The 26,440-nt window shown below is 41.7% G+C and overlaps 1 protein-coding gene across 4 annotated transcripts in view; it reads left to right on the top strand.

Moving 5' to 3' along the window:
• The window catches only part of GLI3 (GLI family zinc finger 3), a 211,004-nt gene that overhangs the window by 35,397 nt on the left and 149,167 nt on the right, over window positions 1-26,440 (top strand). The window lies entirely within an intron of this gene.

Genomic DNA, 26,440 nt, shown 5'->3' on the forward strand with positions numbered 1-26,440 from the left:
TAATCACGACTCTTTTGTAGCAACTTGGTTGGAAGAAAAAATATTTAGTGCTGTTGTATATTGAGCCCACATTCCTTATACACACACATACAAGCTCTCTCCCCATCTCTTCTTTTCCCCTACCAGCTCTTCCCCCCCCACCCCCCCATCAGAGTTGTAAGTAAATATTTTGATTATTACTTGAAGAGCTGATCTGTGCTTGCCATTACTGGTAACCTGACTTGGTTACATTTCTAGCAGACTACTAGTAGAGAAGTGTCGTACTTGGGTGACTGAATGTAGTTAACATCCAGGATTTGTCCCCTTCCCCATTTGTCCTGTGTTTCTGAGTAGAAAACAACAATTTTATCTATCTCTAGGTAAGTTTCTTTGAGCAAATGTGTGATATTATTGGAGATCTGGGTTTCTGTTTCCATTGATTACAGTAATTCTCAACCAGTAGATACAGCTGCGTTGCTGTCATGGTTTAACCTGGCAAGCAGCTAAACACCACACAGCCGTTTGCTCACTCCCCCCTCCCAATGGGACAGGGGAGAGAATCGGAAAAGAAAAAACAAGAGGGAGATTAATGGGTTGCAATAAAGACAGTTTAATAGGACAGAAAAGGAAGGGAAAATAATAATAATGATAAAAGAACATACAAAATAAGTGATGCACAATGCAATTGCTCACCACTTGCCAACCAATGCCCAGCCAGTTCCTGAGCAGTGGCCCCCCAGCCAGCTTTCCCCTAGTTTCTATACCGAGCGTGACATCATATGGTATGGAATATCCCGGTGGCCAGTTTGGGTCAGCTGTCCTGGCTGTGCCCCCTCCCAGCTTCTTGTGTATCTCCGGCCTCCTCAGTTGGCAAAGCATGAGAAGCTGAAAAGTCCTTGACTCTAGTGTAAGCAGTGCTCAGCAACAACCAAAACATCAGTGTGTTATCAACATTATTCTCATACTAAATCCAAAACGCAGCACTATACCAGCTACTAGGAAGAAAATTAACTCTATCCCAGCCAAAACTAGGACAATTGTACAGTGGCATAGATTACTTCGGTTTTGGCTTGTAATGCTATAACCAAAATACCGTAACATTCAAGGTATGCCCTGAAGCGCGCACACTCCTGCTGCTAGGAATTGGATTATTTAAGTGTGTAAATCTAAGTGTATACATAGACCGTTCACAGGTTGAGAGCTTAAATAATCTGTTTAGTTACTTACTAAATCTTTTATCAAAGTTTGTGTCTTTTGATTAAAGAAGCATAGAAAGTAAATTTTGTTCCTACTAATGTCCCATTGTAATGAGCCTAAGTTGATTTCCTCTGGTGTAATGGGTCAGAATTTGGTCCAAGATTAATACTTGTTTCACAGAAGTCATATTTAAATTAAAGTATGATTGTTAATTTTGTCAGATTTTTCTTGTTGATTTCTTGATCTTTCTGGATTATTTTTGACTATTTTGATTTTGTGTAGCTTGATAAAAGCTATAATGATAGGAATATTGTAACATTAGGTTGAGTTAAACTGAGATTTCCACAAAACCTTAGACTTCACAATACAGGAATGATCTTCCTTGACATAGGGCTTTACTTCAGCTGTGTCCCTTGTGTATCATTTTCATTTTTTAGAGGAACATGGTAATAAAAGATGTCAGGAGTTAGTCTGTCCCAGAATGGCAGTGTGGGAGTAAGGGTGTAGGGTTCACTTCCAGTGAAGTCCGGAGCACAGATTTGGACTGTGAAGATTGGAGAAACAAGGGAGATTGTCTAGTATTCATGCATTGGCAGGCATTTAGTGTGGCATTATACTTTGTGTTGTCTAAACTCTGCTTCCACATAAATCAGTGAGAGTTTTCTGCAGCGCAGAGCTGCATCAGTGCACACAGCCTGATGATCCTTCTTTTCAAACTTGGCAATGGCCACTGCACTGGAAATATTCATCATGTGTTTATTTTTATCTCCTTTCTAACACAGGGAAGAAAACCCACCAAAACCCAAGGGGACTTGACACCTTCTCAAACTTTATCTGTTAGGCTCTTATCCTGAACATAATGTTCTCTTCCCAACTGCCCCAAACTATTTGCTGCAAGTGGATGGTACTGTGCAAATGTAAACCAAGCTGAATGTTTGAAGTCAAAAGGCAGATTGCATCATTATATTTTGTGTGTAACACAACCCAAAACATGCAATAGGATACCTCCTGTGGAGATGGTGGAGTTGAAGTATTCCATTTTGGAAAACCGTGCCAGCTGTGTTCGGTTGATCTCAAGGTATCACTATATTACACTGGCAAGTTAAAACCAAAAGAATGCCAGGTGTTTCAGTTTTGTATTTAGCAGGAAGCTAGTATAAATATTTTCTGATTTTTCTGCCAGTCTCTTCCAGTTCTGCAGGAATCTCCAGAGCACCAGGAAAAACAAGTCCCTGGCTGTTGTATATGTGGAATATTTGTCCCCCAAAAGAATCACTTTTGTACGGAATGAACAGGCTGAACAGCCCATTACTGTGAGGGTTCAGATTTTATTTTTTCCTGATGGGTCCTGAGATTTTGAAAGAATCTGTGCTCCGCAGCTCTGTGAGGAGGCGGTGGCATTTCTTGCTCCATTTCACTGAGAATTTTACTGGGAATCACGGACTGAACTTCTTCCGTTTGGCTTATTACAGTGCGGCTACAGCTCCATTTGTCAGTGACAAAGCATTTTTAATGATATTTTCTTAGTTTTATAACAAGGAGTCAGTCTCCAGACCTGAAAACAAAACAGCCAGCAGTAACCTGTGAGAGTTGAAATCAAGCAGGCAGTGCTGTTGTATCAAGGTATGGTGAGAGCTATTGTGCTGGAACATAGGAAAGGTCAGCTTGGATGCCAATAGGGAGCTACTGGTATTAGCACGCTAGCTAAGATTGGCTTAGCATCTAAATAAGTGATAGCCTGCCCTAGGAAGGCTTTATTACAGAGAGGGTAATTTTTGTTCATGAAACTTTGAGATGAGAGTCTCTGAAGTCGCAAGTCAGCAGCAAGAACATAATGACATTCATTGATCGTAAGCCAGCCCAAGTGAGGGGGAAACTCCTTTCCCAGGGCTGTGCTTCTTCAGACGCTTGGATCAGTTCTATCTCGGTGTTGCTTCACTAAATGGCTCCTCTTGGTTTACATTGGCTTTGTGTGAGAGTGGAAACAAGTTTTCAATGTCTAGCTCATAGCACTTTGTGTGTGGTGTGCCCTTTGCAAGTGCTTTTTGAGACCTTCCCCAGGACTATTTGAGCATGAGGTGGGATCCTTAAATTTTTTTAAAAGCAATTGTGATTTGCTCTGGCTGTAATCACTCCAACCAGCCTTTCAGTCACTGAGCACAGCTTTACAGAGCCTGTAAATGCTGTTCCTTAATTGCTTCTGAGCAATAAAAGGAACTCTAACACTAGCCAGATCGTCTTAAAAAATCACTGTTAAATATTAAGCTGTCTCTTATGGTTTAAATGAGGCAGCCTGGTTTTGTAGGGACCAAACCATTTGCAGTCTGAGGTTGATCAACTTGGTATGTGGCTTGGGTCTTTATTCTTTCAGGGCAAGTTACTTTTATCTGTAAAGGTAGGATTATACATCCAACAGCCTCCACACGTATTCTTCTTTTGTTTAGGAAGATTTTGACATGCAGGGGGTTGTTTGACGTGCCTGTTTAAGATGGTACCTTGATTTGCGTGTGGCCCATTGTCCTGCTTCCCGGAGGACTTTGCTTTTGCTCTGAAGCCAGGTATCACACTGCTTCGCTTCACCAGAAAAAGCTGAGATCTTTCTCCTTTCCTTACCCAGCCTTGCAGAAGGAGGAGAGACGCTGGGACAATAAAACAATTTGCAGTGGTTTCCACTAGCTGCCTACAGGAGGGAGGATCTCTTTAGGCTCTCGCTCCCCCCTGCCTGGAAGCGGAGGAGTGGGAAGCAGAGGCTGGTGCGCAGGCTGCGTCCCCATGAAAGACCGCTTTGAGCTCCTGCTGCTCTCCCCTCCCAGGCCTTTTGCCTCCATGGTGTGTTGTCTCTCTGGTAACACCCAGCAGGTATTATAGCTGGAGGTTTTGGCAGAGGCGGCAGCATAGATCAAACTGGCCTTGCTCAGAGCAGGGCTAACGCTGTAGATGTTCCTTCTGCTAGGGCAAGGGAGGAGAAACGAGGAGGGATCTACCGTGTGGCAAGAGTAGTGCAGGAGGTAGATCCTGTGCTCTCCTAAGACAGCAAAGGTAGCAAGGGCTCCCAAGCTTGGGTACCTTTGCAGCCAGGCGGCTGCTCCCCTGTTTCAGAAGAGGGAGTGGACCCTACCAGCTGGTGGTGGCACCAGCCCAGTTCTGACCTGGGGGACATGGGGCAGGGCTGTGTTTGCTGCCTACTTTGGTTCATCTTCCCCTGCCTGCACTTTGCAGTCCCTGCTAGAGGCATGGCTCAATCCTGGCTGGGAGGACTGGGCTGCAGGATGTTGGAAAATGAAATGGAGAGTGGTGGAAGGTGGCAGATGAAGAAACAAGACTTCTCCATAGGATGAGGGAAATGACAGCTGGATGGAAAAAAGTGAGGGGGAAGTGTTTTGAAAATGGTGATGGGTAGAAGGTAAAACAGCTGGAAAAAAGCTAAAAAGTGATGAATGAGATACCTAGGAGAAAGAGCAAATGGGTGGGGGAAGACAGGCACAAGCTTACAAGAGGGAAAAAAAAAAGATGAGCATGTGAACATTTTTTTAGGAAAGAGAACATCTGTGGTGAATCACAAGCAAAATGGAGTAGCAGAACTGAGATTAGAGCAAAATAAACAGAAAATCCCCAACCAGAGAAAGACATTCGAGAGATGCATGAGGAGGCAATTTAATGACAAACCAACGTACTGTTGGTGCAATATACTGAACCCCAGCTTCGAGCCCTACTCTTCCTGCTTCTCAAACTCAGAGAGTTTCTTTCTGTCTGACTAATGAAGTAATTCAATACTGTGAGTGGTAAAGAGACCGCGTTTTTACACCTATAGAAAGAGTGATGTCGTGTTTTGGTTAGGATGGTGAGAGTTACAAAAATAGTCTGTAAGAGTGTTTTAAGTTGGAGGAGATAGTGAGATCAGAGCTTGAGCTGAAACGCAGCGATTCTGCTGAAGCAACCTCATGCATAAGAAGTGGCCTGTAGAATTTTTTTTTCCTGAAGGAAGCCAAACAAACCTGAAACAAAAATAACCTCTCCCCTGGATTTTTTTATGGCAATCTTCAGGCAGGCCCAAACTGATGACTCTTATGACAGGAAACCTCAGTTTGCAAGTATTTTGAGTCACTAGGGTTCTCATTACCCTAAGTGTACAAGTGATGAGTGGTGTAGTGTGTAGTGGTAAACATGGAAGTACAGCAGGATTTACAAAAACAGCATAAATCAACTGACATTGGCTTTTTGGTGGCAGAGTTCCCAGTGGAGTTGCCCAGCAGAGGATGACAGGAGCTGTGACTAGTGTGGGACGATTGCCCTGCTGCAGGGAGGGGAGATGAGGCTGTGTAAGTGGGACGACAGGGAAAAACAACATGAGGAGTTGCTGAATTTGCCAGTATTTGGAACCCTGACTTACCAAGGGGCATAACATGGACGTGGTGCTGAAGACAATGTGCTTGCTCTTCCTGCTTTTTTTTTTAGTATAGTTCTTTAGATTTCTTTTTTATGTTGTACTTCAGGTCTGATACTTCTGGTTCTTCTCACTAGCCATTTCTGTTTGTGTAGGCTGTGGCAAGACTGACCTTTTCTATTTCTTCTCCTGGCTTTACCTCCTCTTCAGTGTTCTTCCCTTCCTTCCTCAGTTTTCTCAAGTTACCCTTTTGTCCATCATCTTCTGATGTCCTAGCTCAGTATTTCTCCTTGCCAGGTTTCTGTTGTTTCCACCTCTGATTTGCTCTCTTAATATTTTTTTTTTGTGTTCACATATGCTCATTGTGACTTTTCCATTTCCCTTTCCATTTCTTCAGTTTACCCCATTTAAGACTGCCCTGCACTTCTGAGGCCAGTGTCTGCTTTTCCTCCTTCCCCATCTTCACTACAGCCCTCCCCACTGTTACCTTTCTGGTGGAGTTGTCCTGCATGATTTTCCTTGCATCTCAGCCTGGTCACTTATGTTGGGTTGCTGCTTTAACAGCATAACCTTACTTGGTTTCAGCAGTACGTGTCTCTGACTGATACTTTATTCACTGTTTGATATAACTGGAGCAGAATTTACTGCCTTCTATGTTCCTGGAGCTTTCTAGAGCTGTTCTTCAGCTCCATCTTATTTATGGAAATGGCAATTCTAGTTTTCTTCAGGTGGGTTAGACATCTAGCAAAGATTCCCTTTTTCTGCTACCTCTATAATGATATTTTAGTTTCCAGTGAGAATCTTGAGCACTGAATTAATTGAGTCCAATCACTGTGCAGGATGGAGAGAATGAAATGGGCAACATTGCTAGTACGTTAAAAAAAAAAGGTGGAAGTATGTATATCAGATTTTGCTTCTGTTAATTCACCATCCCTAAACCCTTTATGCAATTGGCAAAATGAGAACTCCTTTATTATATGTCTCTGTTCAAAAATTGGTTGGGACAAGATAAGGTGATGAATGGATGCCTCAGGGCTCTGATGAAAAGCTATATTTATTTTTTTTTAAAGTCTTCCCATTTAATGAAAAGCAGGCACCACACTAGACTGAGCATGCCCTCAAGATATGCCAACATACACAAAACACAGAAAAATCTGTGAATCACGTTGCATAAATGGTTGCAGATACTGGCACTGTAGTTCTTCAAAGACACATGATGGTGATGTTTACAAGCTGTAGGCATTGTGTGGCTTCAGACTTGGTTTAGAAATGAATGTGATACAGATTTTACTGTTGCAAGGTTTGCAGGAAGCAAACAGTATGTGTTGGTGTCTTGTGTTCATTTATTGATAGTGTGTATGTCCAAATAAAACTGTTTCTCTTTTTATAAACATTTACTTCAATGCCAAATGTTGATATTAAGATAAGTGGATTTCTTAAATGAAGTTCTGCCAAGGCTTGTTAGACTTTGATTAGTCCTGTAAATACTGGTCAGCAATTCTGAGGTATTGCTCTCATTACTGTCAAGGGGCTGCACTCTGAGTGCTAAAGATGCTACGAAGTTTGGCACATGCGCAGAATGTGTTTAAAGGTGCAATGAAAGATTATTTTGTAATTGTCATTTCCCTCACCTATACTCTACCTGCTGCTCTGTTCTCATTGTCATTTATTCTGATGTGCTAACCGGTTGCTATTTTCCAGACGAAGCTGATGGGGAAATTAACTCCTTTCCCAAAAGTGTTCTGCCTGTAAGAGTTGGGAAAAGCTAACAGAAATATCCCCAGAATAACTTAAGTGTTTCCCTTAAGAACATGTCCAGGTGTGGAGCAGCTTTTCCTCTCTTGTTCCATCACTGTCCTGGAGACTGGTTCAGGCTAAGTCAGCAGGGAAGCTGTTGGAAATGGTCTCGGTAGGAATATGTCCTATTGAGCAGTTCATCTTACTCATGTGTCACTTCAGCAGGCGTTGTCTGCAGGCACAGCAATGGCGAGGCGCACAGCAAAGAGCTACGTGGAAGCCAGAATGACTGATGTGTGTGGAATCCTACACTACTGGACAGGGCTGGTGGTGCTGGGTGCCTTCTGTGTAGGACCGGTAGCAATGACTGGGTCCGTGTGGTTTATAAACAGAAATGATACAGAACAAGTGTGTCATTGTTTATAAACTGTTACTACCAGATTCCTTGAACATGATGATGAACACAATATAATTAACTAAAATGTATATGAGTAAATGTGTCTGTTTTTCTGTGGTATGAAGCTGTAAGAGAAAGTCCTCTGATTTCTGTGTTCTCACATTTCTAGGAATGATACAACTCCGCAGTAAAAGGCCAGCCCTTATTCTGACATACAAAACAAAACATGGAGAGAATTTCTCCAAACTGAAATTGGAGTATTTTTGGAGAGGTCACGCTGTGGTGTTTGGAGTACTTTCAGAGACAGAACAGTTCTTACTCTTTCAGCTTGCTTAGACTGATCGTAAATTCAAAAAATAAAGGAGAAGCAAGTTCCCTTTATTTTTAAACTTCAAGTTCTTCCCACAGCTACCCTCTGCAGCCTGGATGAGGTGAGTGTGGGGAAGAACAGCCTTTGGTTTTCAGTGCAAAAGGGGGAGTAATGACATGTGTGTAACACTGAGTTACTAGTGAGGATTTGATATTTGGCTACTTGTGCTTGTTAGCATGCCTTTGGGAGGCAGGGAAGCTGAAGACATGACTTCTGTGAAATCCATTGAAATCGTTTAACATTTTTCATAACATTTCGTTAACTTATGGAGACAGAATCATATTTATAGTTTGCATTGTGTGTGCTGCCTATATGTACTTATAACATTAAAGACAGATGCTAGTGATTTCTCCATGCTGAAGTCTGTAAAAGATGTGGGATTATTCACTGTCCTCTATGAACCTCTAAGGGTGTGGAGAAAGTGGTACTTGTGTGTATGTGGCAACTTGAGTGTGACCAGTCATCTGTATTTAAATAGACAACAGGTCCATAAATACTTTTTTAGTCCGTACCAGATTATTTCTAGGAAAAACTGGTGCACCACTGCTGACTGGTCACATAATGGTGGCTTCTTGCTTGCTTGAAGCTGCTAAAATGCATTAGGCACAGCTAGAAGATGCATGTAGTTACACTTTCTGGACAGGTAACTTTCGTAGTTGCTGTCATGATATTTTATGTAAATATTACGAATGTTAGATTCTAAGCCAACCTAATGACTAAGTTCTGAACAACCTCATAAGAAGTTTGAGGCACCCTGCTGTATTTTCCTTTGACATGAATGATTTCTGTGGATGTGAGTACTTCTGTGTTTTTTTTAAATACTCTGAAGCAACTCTTTGACCTGTATAAATCAAATACACATTCTTTGGCTGTCACCTAGATGGTGCTTACTGTGTCAAGCACAAGACTTGCTGAAAACTTCCTCTTTTAAAGGATCAGGCTGCACATCTTGTCTTCACCCAAGAAGGTGGGAAAGTTCTGTAAGTGGAAGAATAACAGCACAGATGTTAAATGAAGAGGTATAATATTGAACAGATAAAGATATGTGTTTTCTTTTTCAATGTTTAAGATGTTCTTTCAAATGGAGATCTTGCTGGATGATGCTGTTTTACCTTGGCATATGTTAATAGCTGCCCTGAACCCACTTATGCTCCTGTGCAAGAAGAGATTTAATGGTGCATAATCAACTTTTGCCAGATGCTTAACAGTGCAAAGCCTTTAACAATTTGTACAGGAAAGGCATAAAACAAAACATTTGGATTTTGGTTACAACAACTCCATCTGACTTGATAAAAATTGATGCAAGAGCAGTTGGCATAAAATGTAGACTGTTCTGAACTAATATTGACCCAGTATATCAAGCTAGTATGTGTCAGAGAAACACACAAGGTCACACAGAGTAAACACTGATCTCAAAAGCATTGCATTTAGACCAAGGTGTCTTTTGCTTTTCAGCTTGCCAAAAGGTATAGGACTTAGTTCAATAATATAATTTTTACTGCCCCAAAAGAGGAAGATTTTTTGACTGCATAGGCTCCAGTAGTTCAAAGATGATGTTGAGTGTTTTGAGTGGGGTTCTGACAAACTGCAATTGCTGGGGTGTGATTCCAGCTCCGCTGCTGATAGCGTAACCTCTCTGCCTCGGTGTGCCCTACTCTAAACCCTTGGCTCTGGGAACTGGCTGCTACTGCTGATGTCCTTCAAAGGTGTCCCTGGAGCTGACTGCCAGTATCTTACTGGGAAAACCTAGAGGTCTTACAGAATGTGGTGCTGTTGGTGAGGGATCCTCACTGCTGAGATTTTGCTGCAGAAAGGATGGATCTTTATCCCTTGCTATTAAAGTGAGCTTTAATAATATGTGAACTTTCTGTATCCATAACCAGGTGATTTATTGTCCTGGAAAGCTGGTCCTGGCAGCTGACATGACAGTTAGACTAAAATCATATTCTCTAGTTTGCTGTTTTGCTTTCTTTTTTTTCATGCTGGTAAGTGAAAGGGCATAAAGGAGAAAGAAGGGGAAGTAAAAAGGGAGACTTTATGGGGTAGTACCAGTTAAAATTCTTCCTCCCCAAGTCTTGTTCTCATGTTGGTCCAGGTACTGCAGTATCATGAATGGGAGTATACTTATTCTAGCCTAGCTGCAGTTTCTTGCTTACTGGCATGCTTCAGGAATGCTAGGAGTATTGACTTTTTTCTTGTTGCTGAATTTCATTCACAAGAATTGCACATTTTTTGCAGTTACTACTCGTACTTCAAAGAAGCAACACTTCAAAGTGATGTCCTTATGGATACTGTGACACCAAACTTGCTCTTCCTTTAGCCTGAAATTTTGTCTTTTTGATTGCAAGAAATGTTCATCTCTGCTAATGAGGGATAGCTGTCGGGGCTTTAAAGAAGTCCTCTGTTGAACCCTGCCTCCCTCCTCTCTTGCCATCTAAGTTACAACTTCTTAGAAGAGTTTATAAGCAATGATGTGGTTTGGATCCTGAGAGCTAATGAAGGCCAGCAGCCTAGGAACTGCACAGATCTGTTTTCTGTTACTGGATGGTCGTGCCTTTATTTCGATGGGCTGCTGTAACCATCCTTCTGTGTCTGGTTTGGGCAGTTCTTCTCTCACCCGGTTTCTTGCAGTGAGGCATTCCAGTGCGTGTTGTCACTGGTCTGCTTGCACTCTGCCTTCTGCTACCCGCAGGGGTAGCTGGCCAGATATTTCCAGAAATGAGTCCAGGAAAAGTACAAGCGGTTTAGCCAAGGCCCTTCCAAGTGGTCTGTGGACAATAGCTCAGTTGCTTTTGTTACCATCACAGATACACTGGTGGTCATCTATTCTGAAAGAAATATACTTATTATATGGACAAGACCTCTGACTTAAAGGCTGGAAGTAAAATATCAGTGATGATAAAGTCTGTGGTATACATTTGTGTGCAAGCCTGGTAAGACAATGACCTGTTTATGTGTATCTGTTCTGAGAGGGAAGAAACATCGTTTGGTTTGTAGTTCTGTCAAGAGATGTATGGCACCCATGAAAACAAGGATGCTGTTGTGATGCTTTTGTGTGCGGTGATGTCTGGGCAGCTTGGCCATGGGAAGAGGAGGTATGGGCAAAGGTTGGAATAATGTGCTGGATGCTCTTATTATGGATGGACAGATGAAAAAGGTTGTTAATGAGAGAGCTTCAGGCTTGTCGTTATTTGGTATGTGCCTTTTGCTGGGAAAATTGGATGCTTCAGAGAAAGTAATTTTGATTGGTATAGTAGCAACTGTGGAAATACCAGAGTGGGAGGCTTTCGGAGGACAGTACAATATTGATGCCAAGCTGCGATAATGAAGGTCTACGTTAAGATTAGCTAAATGACTGCTGTCCATAGCCTCACAGGGCAGCCTCTTCTGGCTGTGCTGTTAGGAGAGCCCAATTAGTATCGAATGCCTAGTCTGTCAGAGTTGGGTGGATGCATCAGACCTTTTTGTTCAAAATTACTGGCTTGTAGTTGTTGGTTTGGCCATTTCTAAGCTTGGTGCGCTGTATGCAGTTGTCACCAAGATAATGCTGGATGCCATCACTGTGGCATATTTTTCTTTTGTGTGCATAGTTTTTGGAGTTTATTTGTAGAGCTTTTTAATATCAGCTCCTTTATAGACTTGTCTTCCCCAGCACCCTTGTATTCCACCGCAGGCTTGCGCTGCTGGTGAAGGCCAGTGCCATGTACAGAGCTGGGTAGCCTGTGTGATTAGCTAGGATTTCCTCTTTGCTGTGTGTCACCTCACCCCCAGTGCACTGTTTTCATGCAGCAGAGAGCATTTTTTTACCTGCATTTGCATAAGCTGCCCCCAGATCCTGTTATCTCTCTACATCTCTGTTACGCTGTCATCCACTATTGGGTTTCTGCCAGCTGAGTCTATCCGTAATATTAGCAAGATGTAACTGCTGAATTGGTTTTTACACATTTTTCTATGCAGATTTCTTGCTTGGTTTTTTTTCCACCTTCTGTGTGCAAAATGGACAAAGAGCATTACTAGTAATTTGGACTTTTGCATAGCGGCTTACGTGTGCGGTCAAGTTCACGATTGTACTTGAAACCAAGGTGAGGAGGTTGGGAAGGAAATGAAATCCTTCCGAGCCAGTTGTTGGAGCAGGTGGACAGTGCTGTGTTATTTTGGAAGCGTGAAGCATGAAAACCTGTGATATTTCATTTGTTAGCTTTGCTTAAAATCGCTCCCAACTTTTCTTTTTGAGCAACAGTATTGCCTTCAGGATGGCAGAGGAAGGGGTGATAGGGCAGTGGGAAGGAATTATTTGCTCACATGGTAGCATTTTATATTTTACTCAGCAGTGACTTTTTGATAAGGAAAAAAAGGCAAGTAAGAAAGGGGTGGCAAATAAAAGAAAAAAGTGGAATAAGGAGAAAGGTGGGAAAGTAAGCTTGGAGGGGAAAAGGTAATGCAGGTATTCTTGTCTGCTTAAATTCAGTCTTTGTCAAAGTACTTTTGTGCTAGACACAGTTCCTCAAATGCTGGTTGTGTAAAAATGAAGGAATTTTCACAGGTTTATGTAAGGCTATATTTTTACCTGTTAGTTAGCTCTTACGAAGCCATTCTGTTTATGCAGATGGTCAGAGAAATGATTTCTTATTTAAAATACCCATGTTCAATCTACATTAAAAGCAGGAAAAGTTTTGTTGTTAGTTCTCATAGAAGCCTTGATATGTTTACTAACAGGAAGAAATGTAACTCTGTTTTAAAGAAAAAATAGATGCAAGCCATATGTACTGTGCACGGAAGGAAGCATCTAAAATCTGGTTTGAGTAAAGAACTGTTCTGTGATCTCTTTGTAGAGCTGAAGGGAGAAGTATTTTTTTTTTGTTAACAATTCCCTTGTCCCAGTTTTGTTCTGTGGTTGATTTTTCTCTCCAGATTGGTTAGCTGTTAAGAGATGGCAACAGTGTTTTAAAACTTTTTATCCCTCAATGGTAAATACAGCCTCCCCCAAGTTTGAAATGAAACATTTTGGCAATGCAAGTTAAAATTCAGAAGATGAAATCTAAATGTTTACCAGCTACGCTTGAGAATTTTTCATGAATTACTAAGGTTACCCTTTGCCTTATTTACAAACACCCACACTTACTCACAATGATTCTTCTGCGATTTTGTCTCCCAGCAGCGGGCTGTTTCAAAGCTGTCTTAAGTCAAGCTCTGCAAATAGAGATCTAGAGGTTTTTTCCTGCTTCTTATTTCTACCAGTGTTTCTCTAACATGGAGATTGTCCTGACTGTGTAAGAAGGAAGATGGGATGTGATTTAATTACTCCACAGCTTTAATAACTCATCTGGGAACAATGACAATTAATTGTACTGTACAGTTCATCAATCTTCACAGGATCCTGGATTTAAAAAAAAAAAGGGTGTTCTCAGCAAGATAGGGTACATGTGCTTTTCCTTCTCCATGTGATCAGGAGACCAGTGGTACCAGACAGCCCCCAACTCAAGCGATGTTCTCCAGTCATTATTGGAGGTAACAGTGATGGAGATAGAGGGAAACACTTCAAAGTTTACAACCTTTTGCTGTCCAGGCAAACTACCTCTGCAGCAGTGAGGGAAGGCACATTCAAATGAAAATCAAAAGGGAAGGGTGAATATTCTGAGTGTTGCATTCAAGAGATTACTTCGTTAAAACATTAGTGATGCCAGTTAAACATGACAACAAAGGGAGAATTTCTTGTGCTTCCTTTGTGAGACTCAGCCACGACTGAGACCTCACCATGTTTGCGCTTAATGGGCAGCACGCCATTTTTTTGCAAAGGTAACGGTATGCACATTGGGTAACTGATACTTACATATAGGCTCTCCAGTAGACCTCTGAGAGACTCAAATTGTGCAGCCTGAAAAACGTTTTTGTGGTGCCCTTGAAGGACCCATCCTGAGAGGCATCGCTTCACTCGGTTGTGGATACGTATCTGATAACAGACAGATCCTGCTGTGGAGAGTTTGTAGTCCAAACAGTCAAAACAGATAGAGGCAGGCAGATGGAGAAAGAGTCAGAGGAGTAATTGGCTGCACAACGCTCATGGAGATCTTGCTCTCTTGCATCTCCAGTCTTCTGTGCAGGCACAGACTGATACCAGTTGTTCACTAGGACACACAGGGTTTTGAAATTCAGTTGCTAAAGACAGTGTAGATCAGTAAATCATGACTGCAATTACGTAGTGATGCTACAGTCTGTATTGTTTCAGGCCTTGACTTTCAGTTGCCCAATTTGAGGAGACTCTGAAAGTTTCTGAATGATTCACTGGTGTAAATGTTCTTGAGAGCGTTCAGTACCTTTGCATCTTGGGCACCCAGGTGTCTATAGTGAGGCATCTCTAAAGTGAGACATCTGACCCAGAGAAGATTTTTTTGGGAATGGGGCCATCTACCAATCTTAAAAAATTACTATCATAGTCTTACTGGTTATAAGGCTGAAAGTGTTAGGTGTTCTCCTGAGACTTTAGAAAAATATGGCTGTATTGATCTGGCTGTGTTTTCTTGCCTTTGCAATCGTAGCTGATAGCCCCTTATTACAAAATGGTAGACTATGTATTTGATGAAAATAAGCAATCAGGACGAGAAGGCATATTATTCACTTGTAGGAGCAATATTGTTTGGTTGCTGTTTTAGTGTTGTTATTCCAGTTTTGGTACTGTTTGGCCTGGCTTCCTTCTCTAGCCAGTGAGAAGGGGATCTGGTCTGTCCCAAGCAACTGCATGTATCACTGGGACTTAGGTTTTCCCAGTAAAGATTAGATGAATCATTTGAAAGAGATAATTACTCACTGCTCTTCAAATTCCCCTGCCATATTTGGTTGCTGTAATGAAAATGGAGAATTAAATTGGTTAGCTTCAGTTCAGCTGCTTATGTTATTGGAAGATTAAATCGGATCAAACAGTTGCAGAAGTAAATTGAAGAGTGGATGCACGTATTAGTATTACTGGATGGCAAAACGGTACCTTCTACAGAAAACTATGAAAAAACACTTTGCATTCCCCGTATATCTGAAAGTTGGGACATGGATTCACCTTACCTACCTTTAGCTGTCTAAAAGGTAGATGTCTAACTGGCGTTAATCATCCAGGTGATCTATAGTCAGTGATGTCCATCCAAAGGATGAGTCCTTCCGTTTTGAGATAGGCTGAATCACCATCTGGAGGTGTCTTCTCAGCTAATGATAGAAGGAGCTTAGACAGCTAGATTATGTTAGAGTTAGGTGAGACAGATCCTACTTTATTCCTCTGATGGTATGAACTGGCGTTTCTCAGCTTCTGTAGACTTAACTGCAACTATGAAAGCTGCAGGGATAATTACTTCTCAGGTATTATCTTCCTTCTGCAATGCATGCAAGTGGACCTTAGGTCTGTGTTTTTTATCTGTCACTATTATGAGCCAGCTGCATCAAAGAAAAGGCAGTGCTAACAATGTAAAGGAAAAGTGAGAGGAAACTGAAGAAGATCCTACAGGGTCCCCACTGTTCTGAATGTCTTGTGAAAGACATCCCCACCTCTGTTTTCCTGTGCTAGTTCAGGGTTTGGTGCTGAGAATGATGGGGGAAAGTTTGTTTAATTGGATGTGGGTTGGCGAGTGGGAGTCCTGGCAGAAAGGAGAAAGGGGCGAGAGAGAAAAGATCCCATAAAAAGAAGCTGAAGAAACCAGCCCAAACTCAATGGGCTGAGATTGGATGGGGAACCTGGAGGGAGAGATGGGGAATCATCATGAACAGGGCACACCAACTGGCATGCATGACTAAAGATTAAGAAACAGATTGAGAGGGAAGATGGGAATAGCTGAGCAAGGAGATTGTTCCCACAAGGAACAGGACGAAGAGCTTCGATTTCACGGCTAATACATATTAGCTGAAGAGAATGGGTCTGAGATGAGAGGTCTGTGGAGAGCAGGGCTGGTACAGCAAATAGGACTGGGAGGAGAAGATAGTGGGAAAGATGCAGCATTTTAAAAATAACAAGGTGAAAGATGGAACAGCAGAAGTATATTTCAGAGGAAGAAGCAGCAAGTTTTTTCTCACTGGAGCAACCCTCCTCTTCAAAGCCTGGGGTGGGATTCAACATGCAAAATTTGCTGTTATCAGCAACTGTCTGTGAACCCTTGACAAGCCGTCCATCGTCTTCTGCCCTGGATGTCTTGGGGGATGATAACTTACTAAGGTTACAAGGTATTTTGTTTGCTTGAGGTTTCAAAGGGATCAGTGGGTTGAATCAAAAGCACCCGTTTCTTAGGGCTGCCATATTCAGCTTTCCGTTCTGCTTTTTCCTTTGTTGCTTTTTTATACTATATGAAGCTACATGTAAGTCATTAAATTCAAGGAATATTACTTATATCACAAAATCAGGAATGCCGACGTGATTCTCTGTGCCTGTGCATTATAACGTATTCTTTAATTATATGATCACATGCATTAATCTCTTCCTAGTGTGGTGGCCTGAAGAAACAGGACATATGACTGTAGCATTTCTCCCTCTCTCCCCCACCCTCTTTCTCCTCTTACAATAGCCTCTCACCCCCTTGGCCAGCTTTTGCTGCATTGACAGTGAGGTGCAGGTCTCAGTGATATAAACTTCTGTATTTTCATTAAAATACATAAGCAAGTAGATGATAGTGTCTCTCTGCTACCATAGAAGGAGATGTTATAGACTGAAATCACCTTTTAGATAATAAAATATCTGCTCAGGAGGGAGACTTTTTATAAATGCCCCAGAAGTGAGGAAATCTTCAGTCACAACTCCCACCTTTTTAAACACATTAACCGCAAAAGTGCAAATATGTAGGAACTTTTGTGGTGTCATTAATTGAACACCACAAAACTAGAACTCTAATTACTTGGAGCAAATCAACACCACCAATATGGTGTGTTTCTTGTTTTCTTGGTATGTGACTTGCAGCTGATTTTCAAAAAGGTGAGCACTTGTGCATGCTAACGAAGGCAGTCATAGATAACTCTTGAAAACACAAACTGTATAAAGTAGATTCGATGCTAAATACTCTGAAAACTTGGGTTCTCAGGCTCTTTAAACTCAGCACCTACAACTAGGGACACTAAATGGATAGTCTCTGTAGGTAGTAGATAATACCATCCTTTCACCTCGTAGAACTGTTGTAAAATACATTTTGTTAATATTCATGAAGCACTCAGATATTATTGTGATGAGTGCCAGAGAAAGCCCAGGAGGAAATTAATAATTCTATCTGGAGAGCTGGGCTTCAGTGAAGCACAGTGCATAGAGCGGAGGAGCCACACGTTGAGCTCCGAGAGGAGAACCAGGTAGTGACAAGCTGCTCATTAAACACACGCTGTCCACCCTCTGCACTGGCTGAAGCTGGTCCCTGCAGCACAAAAATGGCATGGTACTTTGTACTCATCTTGAAGCAGATGGTAGTTACACATGTGAGGTCATAACCGATGGTGCACAGGCAACCTTAATTTTGTCATGCCTTTCTTTTGCGGGCTTGATGTTACATTCAAATTACCCTCTTTCTTGTATTATTTATGTTCGAATAGCTCTGTGTGTGCATAAATGTGTAATGCTTCATAAACAGTGTATGGTAGTTTTGTTTTACACTTGTGGCAAAAACGCATACCTACTCTCAAGTCCTTCCAAGTAAAACGTTACAGTTTGGGAAGAGGGAGGACAGATTAATGACCTACTGCTGCAGAACAGGTAGTTGCAATCATGTGACGGACTTTCCTGACGGGTGCTCCTCAGACGAATGCTACAGGACAGTCCTAGGTGATTAAGCAGTGCTGGTTGATTTTTCTCTATCCCCCCATTCAGCCATATTGTTGACACTCTGTGTTCTGTTGCCTAATGATTTAGAAGCCTGGTTGCATTCCATTAAAATTTTAATTATTGACTCCTCAGTAATGAGACAACTTGCTGGGCCACAGGTATTTTATGGGTTTAAGGTGCAATTTGTTCCCAGCTTCTTTTGGGCCTGCTCCTGCCATTGTTTCCTGCTTGTAACTTCCACTGAAGTGAACAGTGGTCTGGTCTTGTGGAGGAGTTGAGGAGAAGGCCCTTTTGCCACTAAACCCAGCTTCTGATGTACAATTCTGATGTTTCTACAACCATGCTCCTATTCTATGAAGATGACTATGATCACTCCTGGATCACACTTTTAATCGCTAGCCTTCATTAAGACTGTGCGTGTATAAATTTCCTAATTTCCAGTTTGTGACAGATTTTATGGTCAGCCTGGCAAAACAGACTCTATAGTAAGTCTTCATCTTCATGTCTGCAATAGTTTTGTGAGTGGTTGACAAGCCCATTGGGTATGTGAAGGCATTCCTGTGTATTCTATTCCTTAGTGGTTGAGGGGGACTGTGGAAGACAACTGCCTGGTCCTCAGAAGAATACACAACTACTTGCAAACACTATGGACATCTTAATCATCCAGGTACTGCTGTAGTGCACAGAACCGTGTGTCAATCATCTGTTGCATTCTGGTGCTGTAAGTTGTAAGATTTATCCTGGAAACTTGCTCTGAGTCACATCCCTAATCAGCATCTCTGTTCGAAACACAAAGCTGCCTGGAGTAGGAATGGACTTCCCTGGGAATTTCATTCAGGGCATGGATTTGTCTTGATTCTCTGGTGTCTAATAAGGTGCTGGTTCTGATCAAAGATTTTTTTTTTTTCTTCTGGTGGGACACTTATCACACCATGCTTCTTAAATTCTTTCTTGGATGATAAAAAAAATCACTCTGCAATCTTGGCATTAGAGGGGCTGGTAACAGAGCATCTCCTTCACCTGGCTGCTTTTTTTTTTGTAGAGATCTACTACAGAAACTCCTGCCTTAGACAAAAATGGCTTAATCTGAACAGTGAGCTTGAAAGTTATGGAGAGTAGATAACAAACTCCTTTCTGCCCTACCTTGATAGTTATTATTTAGCCTTGTTTCCTTCAGAAATGAGGCAAAAGAAGGATGTGGCATGGGAGAAGAGCAGTCCCCCTGAGTACAGCTATGTACTACAGTGTGTTGCTTGGTGTTTTACTACTGCATCACAGAGTGCATCCTGGGTTTTGTCCTGTTAATATAAAACATTAATAGGGTACCAAAAATGCTAGGAATCCAGACTTGAGTGTATCTTTTTTTCTTCTTCCCATTTACCCTGAAGTTTATATTTGTAACTTGAGGTGCATAAGCTACGCTAGTTGAAGCCTTAATGTGTTGTCCTGGCTCAAGTTGTATGACATTTTATGAGGTACCGTGTTCTGAGAGTCTTATGTAGACTTTAATATGAACTAAGCAGGTAGGTTAAAGCATAAGGGAAAGGAGAAACGAAGTGTTGTCCAGCCATCTACCTGCATGTTTTTCAATGCCTTTTCTGCAGGAGTCACATTAGCTTGAGCGTGTTAGCTAGCCTGTTGTAAGGTCATGCCTTTAAATTCAGGACCAGACAAATCTGAATCGAAGTTATGAAGATGCTGTTGGAACTTTCTTGAAGAACAAGGGGGAGCGTGTGTGAATGCTGATGAAAACCCAGGTTTTTGTGGGAAATGGTGATGGTTAGGAGAGAATAAATATTCTTTTCGATGAGAGAATTTGAAGCTCTGGGATATGCTGATTCAGACATAAGAGTGGATACATGCAGTACATCATACAAGTATATTATTAGCATCTGTTTACATAATTTCTTTATGCACTTGTATATTCTTTTTTCCACTTAACTTGAGGCTTGGACAAGCTCCCTCTCGGAGAATGTCTTTCACAACTTCATTTCCCTTAACTTCCTAAGAAAATGGCAAGTTTCACCTTCTTTTGACATGGCATCATACATGACCTCAGGCTCACTTGAAAGGGTTTGGTAGTTACGCTGGTGTGTTTTGGGGGGGGTTCGTGGTGGGACGAGGCTGAAAAAGGCCGAATGTCTCTAAAGTCTCTGAAATGGTATACAGTAATTTTTATGTAAACCGAAGGGCAGTGATGTGATACAGGCCATGGTTTGGCCCTGTGTGAGGGAATTGCTCTGCATGGAGACATTAAAATCTAAAAAATGTATTAAAGGAAAAGAAACAAATAGAAGGCTCCATGTGTTCAGAAATGTAGACAGATGAATTGTGAAGGTGCCAAGAAGTGAATTTGGATTCCTGCTGCTTGCTTGATCGGCAGCTAGTTGTAACAACATAGAGCGATAGCGTGCTTTGAAAAGTCGGTGAACGAATGCAGGCCACGTTGGAGAGCTCAGTTCAGCTGTTTCTGAAATTACATAGACACCCCTGATTTGTGCCAGTTAGATTGCTGGTTCAAGGCTTTGGTTAATATCAAAAGTAGTGCATGTACTTTGATGTTAACACTCTTTAATGTCCAAGTTTACATCTTTGTTTCCGTGATTTTTGAAGATAAGACCCGAAAGAGGGAAGTATGTAGTTCAGTGCAGCTGACAGTGGTAACCTTACTGCTCTGGAAAAGATTTTTTTCTAGTCTTTAGAAAGGAGTTGCAACAAGCAAGCCCAATATGTATTCTGCTGTGAGAAGGCTGTGGACTGTCAGTCCTTTTGCCATGAAAAAACAGCATTTTCTAATGGGAATTTCGTCTTTACAGCGAGTCGGTTTTGATGTTACAATTCTGGTACATCTAAAAAAGCTAATTGAATTTTATAGGACAAATGTGTTAAATCTCATATCCTTTGCAAGGAAGATATGTTAATACAACAAATGGTTGTGGCACAGTTGACAGCATTGTCACGGATCATTGTAGAACTACCTTAAGGTGTTTAGGCTATAGGTTATCTTCTGCTATTTTTCACATTTACAAAACTTGTGGTAAAACTGGTCCAAACATAAAAGCATTATTCTTAATCTGAAAGATTTGGCAGTATGATGTGAGAAAGATCTGTATCATAGTTCCAAAAGACTATGGTTTTTCTATAAAGGAAAAAAATGAATTCGTGTTGGTGCCAGCAAGATGGACCTTCTGTCCTGCACTGGGGAAGAAAGAAAATGGCCACTATTTGGAAAAAAGCTTCTTCCAATATTTAGCAGTCTGTAGAGGACATTGGTAAATCAAGTCCACTGCTATTATTCAGTTTTTTCAGGAAGCTTATTAAAAGCCATCATTTGGAACTGAAGCTAGTTTAGATATAAAGAGGGGGAAGCAGTGTGTTTTGGGTGAGATTTCTCTGCTAATGATATAATAGGCAGAAGGGTTGGATGCGGTAGGCATCGTCAATTCAGAGCAGTAACACTTTAAAGGTTGATTTGTTTGTTTTCTTATTTTGTTTTTTTTTTCTTTCCCTTCAGAAGGACGTGGTAAATAGTTATTAGTCAATAGTTATGTATTTGTGGACAAGTTGTGCAAGTTGTGGACAACTGTTTTACATAACAGAAATGGGAGGCATGCTATGTTTTGCAGAATTGGAACATTTAATATACAGGGTGATTTGTAGGGCAGCTTTGGGCTGACCAACATATGTCTTCAGATCTAACTGTTTCTGTATATAAATCAAATGGACCTTGAATCCCTCCACCATTACTGTGCTTATTTGCTATATAAAAATACTTTTTCTCTTATTAAATCAATTACCAGTATTTTACCCATTCGGTGAGTGAAGAAGACAAAAGCTGTGGGAAGTGGCTTATGGAAGGCCAGGGTGAGATTTGAGGAGCAGGAAGATTTTCGAGTCCAGAGTCCACTGTGGATTCTCCCATAACAATTTTACTTTTGCGAGAACTTGGAGGTTCAGTCCCTCATGACAGTTGTGTGTGAAATGCTTGCGGAAGTTGTGTTTTCATTTAAAAAGTGTTCTGGTTCTTTTTGTTTTTCAAGAGGGAGCACCTTTTCTGACATTAGTTTTGTTTCTTTTTGCCTCACTTCTGGTCAGCGCAACAGTGCTGCACCTTTTTGTCACACAAAACTTACTAACAGAAATGGAAGAAAATGGGTTTTAGTTTTGATTCTGCCATGATGGGAAAAAGTCTGTGGCACACTTAGAAATAGTTAGAATTCTTAGTGGTACATTTAAAAGGCAGTCTTAATTTGTTTGTTAAAAATAGGCTCCTTTCAGTAAAATTTGGTAATTCTTTTTGTTGGAATACTTTCTGGATTGGAATGGATCCTTCTTTACTGGCTACAGTTTTTCATTCTTTCTCAGCACACAGAAGTGATTATACTCCTGGGCAGTGTGCAGTGATTTATTTATTTTTTGCTTGTTTGTATATAGCCACATGAACTTTTCAGGTGGTTCTCTTTCCCTTCCCCAACCTCCGTCTTGCACAAATTATGCTTATTTAACTTGGGGGGGGGGATGAAACTTAGTTTATTTTTCTATGAAATGAACATTGCCTGAAAATCTAGGTAACCAAAAATAATAAGGAAAAAATAATAAGGAAACATTGACATCTCCTTTTGCCAGATTGTGCATGGATGAAGCCACCAAAACATGATTAACAAGTTAAGAATGCTCTTTTTGAGCTGCCGTGGCTGGTGTAGTAGGAAGAGAGGGTGCTGTTTTAATAAAATCGTTCTGACGTTGTCTTTCTGAACACATGAGTGTTTTTCTGACTTGGCTATCTTTCTGATCTCAAGTGTCAATTGCGTAATGATAAATGGAAATATATAATATTGCTTAAGACGGTTATAAGTACTTAAGTACCTGCATGCAGTTGGATTGTTAAAAGCTTGCGGCAATATTCCAGTGTCTTTTAAAATGTTATACAGCATGATGGTTAAAAAGACAAATGCAGAAGTAGTCAAAAAAGTGAAGTCTCGAAACCGGTTTTGCTCATCCCTAGAACTCAACAGAAAACATTAACCATTAACTTGTTTTAATGCATAAAATGATCCGGTTGGCATGCAGTTCCTCCTGCTGTGGGGTCATGTTGAGAAGCTGGAAAAAGCTGGTGTGTCTCAGGCTTTCTTGCCCCTTCTCAAATGTACCAGGCAAGGCTGGCGGACGCAGCCAGAGGCTGGGAAGCCTGGCCAGAGGTGTGCAGTGGAAGTGGAGAAGGGAGGAGGGAGGCACTGGCAAGGAGGAACCCACTGTCCTGGGAAGGGGACCCCAGAGGCTAGTGAGCTGTACTCAATTATCTTAATTCTCCAACTCTGTGTCACAAGCCTCTGCAAAGCTTTTAAGAGTATTCCTTCCCTAGGTGAGGCGAGTGAAGATCATGGTATGAAGAATTTGCTCCTTCCTTTCTTTCCAGGCTCTACACTCTCCATCCCTCTTTGCCCACTCGCGTGCAGCCATCCTTGGACCCAGTCTGATGCTTGTGTCTGGCAGTAGTATTTTTCGTGGCTGAAATGTGAAGACGGTAGCTATGTGAGGTAGTATGGCAATGCGCATTTCTGCCAGAGCTCCTGCATCCTCCTTAGTGGAGAAAACTGAGAGGAAAGTGAGTGGGGGGGCAGGGGGGAAACCAGGTTGGTCTTTGAGAAGGCCAAGCACTTTTTAAAGCTTAAGGAGAGATTTTTTTTTTTTTTCTTTTGTAAGGAGGTGTCTCCAGGCAGGGAAGAGAGCCTCTGAACTTTAACACTTACTGCATCTACTTGAGAGGTAAACAGATGGCATCAGGTTTGGGGTTCTCAGAATACCAAATTCTTGGGGGAGAAGCAATGTTGATAAAAGGAATATTTTATGATATCTGTGGATTATAGCTCTGCAGTTTTTAACTAATGGACTAATCAGAAGATCATTCAAAGCATGGAATCATTTGGTGTACAGGACTCGAGTTTTCTGGGGAGGTTTTTTTCTTGGCTTGAAAACATCCTTCGCTTTAAGTCTTGTATTGGTTTTGCACCATTCTCCTGCATTATTTAGACTTCCAATGAAGAACGTGAAAAGTCTCATTTTTGTGTTCAGGTGTCCAGCATGCCTGCGTGGACACTTGGGTGCAGACATCCATGTATCACGCAGATCATCTGCAGTCAGTTGGATTTTATGGAATGTAAGGTGGAGCTGAATTTGCAAGTGACCACACATATCTGTATACATATGTGTATATAGAAATACATATACATCTGCACACAAAAAAAAATGGCATTCAGCTTTTGCCCTGAGACCTTGATGAAGTCATTATTCACAACTGAGATTGCAGCCACTGTAAATCAGGGCAGAGTAACCCATAACATATTTTTTAAACAGCTGGTATGCTTCAGAGGCCAGAAGTACAGGAATATAATGGAAAGACTGACTCTTACTGCAACTGTGCAAAAGGATGCGTCAATAAATAAATTTCGCAATGAAATAGGTGATATCTGCCATGTAAACTGAAGGGTTGCCATGGCTCTGGGTTGTTGCAAATCACTTAGCGATTGGCTAATGATTGTATTTAGCAGTTTGAACCCACTGAAGGAAAAAGGGAAGAAATGTCAACTCTGTTTGAATGCAACACTAAAATAACTTTTTTCTTACTCTGTCAAGGCCAAGGTGTCTGGGCTGTACATGTTACAAAGGGAGATGGTGCACCAAAAGGTTTATAACTTCTCTTTCACTCTTGCAGCTTCTAAGCATGGCTAATCAAATTTATATCAGGCTGCAAACAGCTTTGTAAAACAGCTTTAAGGGCCTATGTTGCTGCTGGCTTGGTAGAAAGTGACAGCACCACAGAATGTCCCCTAGTGTCTGAGTGAAATGAGGCAGTTACCCTCAGACAGGCGTAAATGTGCTATTAGATGGTTGAGAAATACATGCCCCCCCGCCCCCCCCCCCAAAAAAAACAACCCTCCTGGGAATTTATTGTAGTGCCTTTGATGTAACTAATTAGCCTGCTCGAAGTAAGCAGTGACTAACAGTCTAATAACTGGCTAATGGCAGGAACTTCATAATGTTTTCAAATCAGGATCCTTTTGAGTGTCTTGCAAGAGGCTGAGGAGCTTTTCCCTTCTGAGAAAAGGTTGCCAATGGTCAGATCCTGATGTCCATAGTCGTCTTTCTCCAAGTTATATTTGAGACTCCAGGCTCTTTGAAGAGTCTCGATGTTGGAGAGGAGCAATAATCCTGGAGACATTCTGAAAGTGCAAAGCTTGAGGTTTAGCCCTGATCAGCAGACTTGGAGCAAATATTTTAGTTTGCTTGGGCTGTCACACAGTTACTTGCAGCCTTTGCTGAATTTTGTAAGGTGCAACACTTTTTAAAAGAGGAAATGAAAAAGTAAGATTGTTTTTGCAAGAGATTTTTTTCTTGTGCGAGTTTCCCAATCCACAAGTAGCAAAATCAAAACATAAAATTTACTATACGAAGAAAGGGAGATGGTTTTGCCTGCCTTCTAGTTCTGCAAATTTAAAAGGAGAAATCACATACTACATGTTAATTTTGCCAATTAATTCTACCTTCAAATATCTTCTTCTTCTGCATTAAGGCTTGCTTTTTTTTTTCTTGTCCAATGGAACTACAAAGCACTTTTACTACTAAGAGTCCCTTTCTCATCAAGCTAATGATACAGCATTTCCACATGTTAACAAACATCTCCAATACATTTTCCAGGCACAGACCATTCGCACCCAACGGCCAGACCATTTCTGATGCTGGACGTGAATCCCTCTTGCTCTACTTGCACGAGTAGTTTCACTGAATCCCTGGGATTATGGCGCAAGTAAAGCAAGCGGGATTTGGGCCCTGTAGGCCCCATGAAGGTAAACTTAAAAGCTCAACACCTGCTCGGTACCTGGGTGCAGGGTTTAGTGTTTCTGCCGCAGCAGGCGATGTCGTCACTGACACCTAGACCAGAGTGCTGGGGGCTGCGCTCGCGAGCGGTGTTAAGTATCGCTGCAATAATCCACTGTCTGCCATGGGAGAAACACGTAGCCCTGAACTTGGGAATGGAGAAAATGATTTTCAGCTGTTTTGATTTAAATTGTTTATTTTTGTTATTTTAAAGCCTGTGTGGAAATGGGCTGGGAGAGGGCTTGTTCAGAAGTGAGGCTCCCACTTCTTTGGAGTCTGACCCTGCGAGTTGCTGAGAATTAGTGCCTCCATTAACTTCCCTGAGACTCGCAGCCCCGCGGGCTGGGGCTGGGCGTTGCAGGGGCTCCGGCTCCACGTATCGGCTGGCTGGCCATTCAGCTGGGCAGCTCTAGGCAAACTTGACCAACAGGATACCGTGGGACTCTGGTTCGCAGCAAGCAACTTCTGCGGCTTGATCCAAAGTCGCTGAAGTCAGTGGGATGGCTCAAGCGTCAGGTCAGTAACTTCAGGCATGTACCCAAATGTTACTCCTTTTTTTCTACCCTCCACGTTCTGCATCATCAGTGAGATGTAGGATCAAGTGCAAGGCAGCCCAGCCCTGCCTCCTGCCCTCCTTTTCTGCCTTCCGAGGGTGAGAGTCCCAGGACTGACAAGGAGGTTTCCACAGCACCCTGTGCCTTTGTGTGTATGTAGCTGTGTCTGCAGCTCTTG

This window comes from Nipponia nippon, unplaced genomic scaffold (genome assembly GCF_047370975.1).
Source record: "Nipponia nippon isolate SJK-2023a ecotype South Korea unplaced genomic scaffold, ASM4737097v1 scaffold_1, whole genome shotgun sequence".
NCBI classification, from domain to species: domain Eukaryota; kingdom Metazoa; phylum Chordata; class Aves; order Pelecaniformes; family Threskiornithidae; genus Nipponia; species Nipponia nippon.